Below are 8918 nucleotides of genomic sequence, written 5' to 3'. Positions count from 1 at the left end.
GTCACCGATCGCAGAAACGGAAATTATTGCCAAAATAAAGCTTCATATGCGAAAAAGGGGATGATAGTGTGGTGAAAAGTTGTGTAAGGGATGGTCATTCGCAGTTGTACAGATACCAGCGATCAAATAGTCGCCACGATACTAAGTTCCCAACACCCAAGGTGACCCGTGCAACCCCGAGCCCGCTGGCTTGGGCGACAGTTCTTGCGGCCGCCGGCGTGCACGAACTCCACGAAGTCCACATTTAGCGCTGCATGTCGTCGCGTGGAAAATAATGCATCTTGGCGTCGTCATCGATTTGCTCGGGCAGGCTTCCACGAGCAGTACTTCGCATACCGCGAGCTTGCCATAGCGCAACTTGGGCGAGCTCGGCGACGCGCACCGCCGCGTCGCCGCGGTGCCCGTCGACATCGCGCACCACGCCGTTTTCGGCACCAGTGTCGAACACCATGCGCCGGCAACGAACTGAAGAGCAAAGACGTCGAACACGCAACGTTTACAAGCATTGCTCACACAGCTACGCCCACGTCTCCTGCCCAAACGAATACCACCGACAACAGCAGCGCAGGATATCGTTTCCGGTTCTGAAAACGACTATATGACGTCACCCTGAACCGGCCAGACACGTAGGCCAATGTTTCGTCACGCCGAAAGCGATTGCGCTAGTGCTGCCGATTTGTGGGAGCTCGCGGCCTGGACAATCTAAATCGATTTTAGATGTGATTCCGGCCTCGGATCGCTGCAAAAATTTCTGTGAGGCATCTGTACAAACTACTGAAGCGAATTATATCATTTTTTAGGTATCAAAATTTGGTGTCAGTACTCCTTTAAACGGTAGAAAACCTGTGTGGTTTATATTACAAACCATTTTCTTCCTTTCTTCCTGGAACTGTATCATTCAGACATAGTTTGTAAGATTGAGCTTGGGTATAACACAAGAACGGACTGGAAAGAAGAGCACGAACACTTGCCGCAAAGACTGCACACGGACAACTCACGTCAATACGCAGCACGCATACATGTACACTTCAAAACACGCACCCTTGACTTTACGTCAAGTGTACATGTTCTGCTTTGTAGTCCGACTCTGTGTTCTACGAAAATGCAATCCTAGAAATATTATTCCAATAACTAGCCCGACACCAAGGTTTATTCAAATAATTTTTAGAAAACTGGTTTGCTCGATATTCTTTTAGCGATTAGAAAACACTTATTTGGAACAGCTTTCTCGGCTAACATTTACTCAGCTTACAGGATCGTCATCGTAATTTCGGCCCACATGAAACGCGAAAATTTGGTCTATTCACCCAGCATCAATATTGTCACGAAGCCAGAGACGACGCAGTTGTCTCCTAGGAAAACGAGTTTATTGTAGCGAACTTGTGCTCCCCTAACAACTCAAAGAATTCACAGGCGGTTATTAGAGATTTGTCTGGAACAGGAAGTGTCTAATAACAGCCTGTGCATTCTTTGAGTTGTTAGGGGAGCACAAGTTCGCTACAATAAACTTGTTTTCCTTGGAGACAACTGCGTCGTCTCTGGCTTCGTGACAATATTGATGCTGGGTGCATAGACCAAATTTTCGCGTTTCATGTGGGCCGAAATTACGATGGATGACGATCCTGTAAGCTGAGTAAATGTTAGCCAAAAAAGCTGTTCCAAATCCTACACTCACCAGCATGTCCCAATTGTCCCGAACCATATGCTAATTTAGAACACTGCATTTTCGCCTGCCCCATTGCAATTCAATCCCCACATTTTCCCCACCCACCTACTTCAACGTGGCGGACTTGGCTAGCCTCGGACCAGCTCTCGGACCAGTTGGCGTTGGTGAACCTGGCCCGGGACATTCTTGACGCTTAATGTTGCGTTTGAATAAAGTTTTTTCCTCCTCCTCCTCCTCCACAGGCTGCGAAACAGCAATAACAAAGTGACGTGCGAAGGCGAGCGTCGACGATTCGAATGCCACGGCGTCTGCTCGGCAGGCTTTTATCTTTCGGTGCGAGTGTTTCTGGAACCGTCGATTTACATCCAGAAAATTGTACATCAAAGAAGATTAGTCTGGGCTAGTGACGTTAGGGCGGAACAGTCTGCTTATCTGAATGAGATAGCCCGTTCGGCATAAAAATAAAGAATGGAAGACGCGCTTCGCTGGGGACACAGATAACAGGCCCGTGCGTGGCAGGGCAGTAAAAAGAAACAATAAATAAACAAACCCATACATGGTTCGTGGCAGTATCAACATCAAGCGCGTTGCAAAAGGGCAGTTACACGACGAAGTTACCATCCGAGGAACCACATGGACATATATTTACAACTTTACTGTATTCGGGACTGTATACGGGATTTATAGTGCCAGCAGTAAAGCAAGCGAAAAATTTCAAATATCCTCCGTCTAACAACGATGATGGTTGAAACGCTAAGCTTTCTTGCTTGCGAAAATAAAATGGCGAAGTGCCATCGTCGAAGCTGCTGCAATCAAAGTCCAAGCGTCAACGACCAAAGTGTAAACTGCGTGCCAGTCAAAATCCAAACTCAAAAGACAGCAAACGAATCCCTCACGAGAAAGCTTAGAGCCCCCCCCCCCCCCTCTAGTAAATTCGTTTTTAGTAAATTTAGTAAACGAATCTCTAGTAAATTCGTTTTTTTTTTTTTTTTTTTTTGGGGGGGGGGGATTTTGGACACATTGTAATCACTCTGGGCCGACTTTTTCCGCTAGGAGCGATGGAAACCAGGGGATCATAGTTCGAATTAACCGTTCTGGATACCGATGCGTTCGAATTATCGAGAGTTTTCCCCCATTGAAATATACAGGGCTGTGCCAGGACCAGGGCGTGAGTTGAAATTAACCGGAAGTTCGAATTAACCGAGTTCGAATTAACGAGCTTTTACTGTATAGCCTAAACAATGGCTCTGTAGGAGCCGTGTCTATTATAAAGCACAAAAGTCGGTCCTAATGCTGACAGCGCATACAGAGCGCATAGAGATAGAGAGAGTGAGAGGAGTGAATGCATAGTGTGCAAAAAGAGTGCCCTGACAGATCTACACAAAAGTATACAATAAGGAATGAAGCCCTTTGTATACGCGGCTCAGTACGGCCGCTCGGATTGCTTTGTGGTGGTCGCCGTAGACCATCGGGGCGGGATGCTTAACTCTGCCTCGGTCAGGAAGGTCTCCGTGGCGGTGGCCGAGCAGGTCGCCATCGCCTTGGCCATGAAGGACCCATCGCGTCCAAATCTCTTTACGGACTCGCGGGCTACGGTTCGGGCATTTGCCTCGGGATCGATCTCGCGGGAGGCTGTGGCAATCCTTGGTCGTGAGGGGGCCGCTGGACATCACACAATCAAATGGTTCACGGACCATATGGGGACCAACGTCCATCCCGACGTTCCCAACGCCAACGAGTTGGCCCATGACCGTGAGCGAGGATTACCTGACCGCAGCGGTCTCGGCGGATTCGCGGTGGAGGGGGGAGGGGGGGGCACTTTGAGAGGTTCAGGGATCCCCTTCTAACATTTCACGAGGTCGTAACTCCCTATCTTTTCTCTCGGAGGATCTACCCACCCCCTCATCCAACGCTTACTCGGTCTGAGTCGTCGGCCGTGAGAATGCTCCAGACGGGGTCCTTCCCTTCGCGGGGCAGCTTTAGTCATTTTGCGCCCAACATTGACCCGCACTGTCCTGACTGCGGAGAGGCGTATTGTTCATTAGATCACATGCTCTGGCAATTCCCTGCAATACGCGACGCTGTGTTTACGTACAAAGAGGATTGGGAGGAAGCCCTTAATAGCGGCGACCTCTCCGTCCAACTCCTGGCCGTCCAGAGGGCCTGCGACAGGGCGAAGGGCCACGGCCTTCCTGTCCCTACGTGGTAGCGGCCCACAACTACAACCCCACGTAGTTCCTCAGGACCAAAAATAAAAGTTCTTTGTCTGTCTGTCTGTCTGTCTGTCTGTCTGTCTGTCTGTCTGTCTGTCTGTCTGTCTGTCTGGCGACCAGACATAGACCACAGCTCATGGTCCTCCTCTACACTCGCCTTTGGCGTTTCCGAAATTCATCTCGTAAGTTTCAACTTCCCGAAACTTCAACGCCATCAACTGCCAACTAGAACACGCGCATGGTGTGACGACAAAACTATATTTTAATTCAAGGCAAAGTCGGCGAGCTAACAATAAACCATTTGGACCAGCAATCAAAGTGTTTCAGAACAATTAATTATTGAGGATGGTTTCCATTTGCATTGGCTGTGTTTTAGCTAACTTGTGTCGCAAGCTACGTATGCAGTACGTTGTACATATACCGTTTTGTTAAATTAAAAAAAACTATATTTTCAGTCAAGAGATGGCCTCAGAAAAGTTGATGAAGGACAGGAACAACTGACTATATTTTTACGCGCATGGAATAACTTTTGGGTGTTTAACCGACGTGAAATAAATTACCTCTTCGCCTAGTGATTATACAACTTCAGCATTTTCGAGATTCTGCAGAAATTATTTTAGATTACTGCTTTCAAATATGGTGCGAAACGTAGTTTAGCGCCAGAATAAATGGAATGAATGAAGCTAACGACCGTATTCAGGGGAAATAGGTCCTCAAATACGACCTGGCTGCATCATGTCAAGTGCAACAAGACACTGACGCCTTGAGCGCATACTTGCAGCGCGTTCTATTTGCAGGACGTTTTTCTTCTTCTTTTTTTAAAGTATATTTATGTGTCTTTTCAGCAGTTCATATTCATTTCATAGAGGTTTGGAAATAGAAGACACTCCTTGCATAGAAATCACATCTTGTTATCACCCATTTTCGGTATTGCTTTCGCTTAACGAAAGCTTTACAGTAAAGCTTGATGTCGTGCTAGTTGGTTTAACATGGTTTTGAAGGTACGTGGCGCTTGCTGTGAACACAGAGACGGGCACAGGGGAAAAAACGTAGACTTTACGAGAAGACGGCGCTGTCTTCTCGTGAAAGTCTACGTTTTTTTTTTTTTTCCGTGCCCGTCTCTGTGTTCACAGCAAGCGCCGCGCACCTTCAAAACGAAAGCTATACCAAAGAAAGAATATCTTGGTGTGATGCTCCATCCGCTGCCTTTACTTACGCTTGGTCGCACGCTTGTAGATCGCGGACAACGCACAAATAAAAGATCTGTTGTCACTCCGGAAATGGCGGGAACAAAATTGCATAAACTTCCAATTGGGAACTGCTAAATAAATGCTTTAGCCTCTTCGCCATACACCGAGTTCCTTTGTAATCAGCTTCACTACAACACACACGTGCGTTGCTGGAAATACATTTTCAGGCGCCGTAGAAGTCAGCGGATACCACAGTAAGAAGGCTCTGGGGCTCTAATTAAGGCTTCCATTAGACCGCATCTGTAGTCGTGTAACATTTTCTCTGGAGGAAGGGGCCAATATAAGGGGTCTTATAAAAATATATGAAGGCCCTGGGCTCGTATATTAAATATTAACTTCACAACACCCCATGTATCCGCAAAGAGCGCTACCCACCGAGCCCCTTTAAAGTCGGTTTTACTAGTTTACTCAAATTCGTTGCTGCGAGAACATTTTTATAGGGGCAAGGCAACAAATCTGATATCAAAAGAGATTGTACACGGACATTTTATTAAACATCTTCGCAACACATTATGTATCCCTATTAAGACGTATACCTTGAGTCATTTTACAGTGGGCTTCAGAAATATACACAAACACATTGCTGAGAACACATTTTTAGGGGCAGTATAGGTAATCTGAAATCAAGGTATGAACGCTATAGCGCCTTTTATTGTTAGCATTGTCGTATGAGAAGAAAGAGTGACGCATCTTGCATTATAGACAGACGGACAGACGTGTTTCCTTGTTTAGTCCCCGTAGAAATGCTTAGGAACCAAGGCTGAGAACCAAATTAATGCGGCAAAAGAGTGATGCATTCTGTCGACATTGACTTCGTAAACTGGCAAAGTTGGGGTTAGTGCACGAAATACCTGAACTCATTGCGGTGTTTTTGAGGTGCTTATGTATACGACAAAAACGCAATTAGACCACTACAAATAAAAATTAAAGCCGTTCCACTCAATGTGAAAGCTGCAGCAGAAGTGCAGAGCAGTGATTCGCCATAATGGGCTGCAGCGCCGTTATCCGCTCACTGCTGCCACCCAATGCAATCCAAATTTCCTGCCTTCTCAGCGCTCGCACGCCCCCTGCCTGAAACTGCGCCAGCGGCAGTACTGTTCTTTTTGGGCTTGCTTTACTTTCGTATGCTGGAGCCTTTCTGCACCATTTTGAACGCGCCATTTTTTTCTTGTGCGGCTGTAGCCTTTCTTCTTCGTTTCGGACGCGTTATTTTTTTCCTGTGCGGCCGCTTTGTCCACTTACTATCGTAAAAACCAACTCCACTGGCGTTCCTAACTAAGTGAACGCGGCGTCTGCCGGTTATACAAGCAGATTTTGCCTGAAATGTACTATCGGCGTCAAATGAAACGCGAACACGAAAGTATGAGCCAGAACGTGCAAAATTGAAAAATACTGTTCGTAGAGTTCATATAATGGCACGCTATTGGTATATTTGGAAATCTACATTTTACAACTTTGTTTTTGTAACTAAGCCACGCGTAATTTTGGCTTGCATGCCCTTACAAAAATGGATTTTGAGTTTCAATTCTTTTCCTGTTGAGTTTTAATTGAATCAACAGAAACTTAATTCAAACTCAATTGGCTATTGAGATGTGTCAGTAGAAACTCAAAAGGATTTGTATTGAGAAAACGCAATACAAAAGCAATTGACACCAGTCTATTGAAACTCTTTGGAGAACCAATTGACAAAACTCATCAGGCTGAAACATACACTTTGAAGGGCTATTTTTTTCAGCGCTGCCCACTGTGTCTGCTGAATTAAGACTACTAGGTTACTTTTATGTTTTTTTATTATACATTGACATTTCTATTGAGTGCAGTCAATAAAAAGTCAACAAGGTTTCAATGGACAAAACTCAACAGAATATCAAATGACTTCGTTTAATTGAAACTCAATAGAGTTTCTACTGACAAAAATCAAGTAAAATTGAGAGTCGAGCTAGTTGGTGCTACGTTGTTTAAATATATACCAGTGTCCTTCTTTTTTGTCCATGTTTTATGGTTCGAGCTTAATTTTCAAAGCTGATAAAACTCCTTAGGCCAGTAGCCTTTACCAGCAGCATCTTCGATTGATTGATTGATTGTAGGGTTTAACGCGCCGACGCAACGCAGACGATGAGGCGCGCCGTAGTGGAGGGCTCCGGATTAATTTTGACCACCTGGGGATCTTTAACGTGCGCCGAAATCTCGCACACACGGGCGTTTTTGCTTTTCACCTCCATCAGAAAAGCGGCCGCCGCGGCCGGGAATAGAACCCGCGACCTCGTGCTCAGCAGCGCAACGCCTGGCAGCATCTTCGCCCAAATAATAATTATACCTGCTAAGTGGGGAAATCAATTATATTGGACAATTTTTGACTGCATTTCCTCAAATACTGCCGCAACATGCTTTGCACAAAACTCTAGTGACTCATCTCTTCTGGCACGTGACTCCCGCGGAATCGTTTCCTTGCTATAGCAGCGCATTTTCTTCTTTATACCTTAGCACGCATTGACATAATAAGTGAGCAATCTCCACTACTGCTGCTAAGCTTCCGCTTTAGCGGCAGTGGACATATTCGAAGTCAGTCTTCCGGGAAAGTTGGAGCGGAATCATGAAGCATGCATATCTCGCCGGGAAAAAACGGAAAGGCGGGGGGGAGGAGGCTACACATCTCGGGTCCCAGTTCTGGGGACAAAAAAAAGTCGTCACTCCCCCTACCTCTTTTCACACATACAATGCTGTGATACCTTGTGTTCCGGGAAGGTAGGTGGGGAGGAGGTACATTTAAAACGCGATTCAATCTGCTACATCTACAAAAGGCATATGTGACATCGCATCCTAGTGCGATGATTCAGTGTTTTTCTGTGGAGGCGCGATACTAACAGCGCTGTTTTGCAGAAATGAATACTTATCTCACAAACCCAAACGCACAAGAATATTCCAGTGACGAAATTGTGCCTATAAATACTCAGAAAAAAAACAGCAAAACTTTGGTGTAAATCCCTAAACTTCGAAAAAAGAACAATTAAATTTTTGTACAAAGCGAACTTTTAAAACAAGCGAACGCAGGCTTGGCCTCATCGTCGTTCACTCGTGAACTTCATTACTCCAGTTATCACTCGCGCACCCCGCCGTGGTCTGAGCCCAAGGACGCGAGTTCTATTCCCCGTCATACATAACTTTCCTTGAGGATACCGTGAACTGTCTATGATAACAACAGTAGAACAGCAATGTGGAATGCAGAGAATTCCACAAGGAGCAAACGCGCATCTACGCTCTATTAAAGGGGTCCTGAAATGCCTTCCGCCGATGCATGGATGTACATGTAACCAAATAAAGCAATGTATTAGCAATCTCCTCCTGCAAGAATTTTGTTAAAGCGATGAGTATTAGCTGAGAAATCGTAAATCAAAAACCGCGAATTATCGTCGCGCCGTATTTCCTCCTCCTTTCAACTGTTTCTTCGCTGTTGGCCTCCCCTCCCATGATGCTCCGCTCCTCAGCGGTGACGTACTTCCGCTATTGCGCTCCCACAGACTGCCGTCTGCTACGGGCCAGCTCTTTCGGCTTTTTCATCTCTGTAGACACCATGGACACAGGCTGGAAAAGCGAACGAATGACCTGGCCGCATGTGTGCGGCCTGGCCTTGCCCTTTCGCGGGGTACGTAGCTGCAGTTGGTATCGGCGGCGAACTCGCAGCCGCGTGGGGAGAATCGTGCGCTCGTTCCCTTTGGTGCACCGCGCACTGTTTATCCAAAAAGCGCGGTCTCAGATGTGGCCCCGCTGGTGCCGGGTGTTATTTTGCGG

Source organism: Haemaphysalis longicornis, unplaced genomic scaffold (genome assembly GCF_048455015.1).
Source record: "Haemaphysalis longicornis isolate Haplotype H1 unplaced genomic scaffold, Haemaphysalis longicornis Haplotype H1 scaffold_2, whole genome shotgun sequence".
Classification (NCBI taxonomy): Eukaryota; Metazoa; Arthropoda; class Arachnida; order Ixodida; family Ixodidae; genus Haemaphysalis; species Haemaphysalis longicornis.
This window is presented reverse-complemented; position numbering follows the sequence as displayed.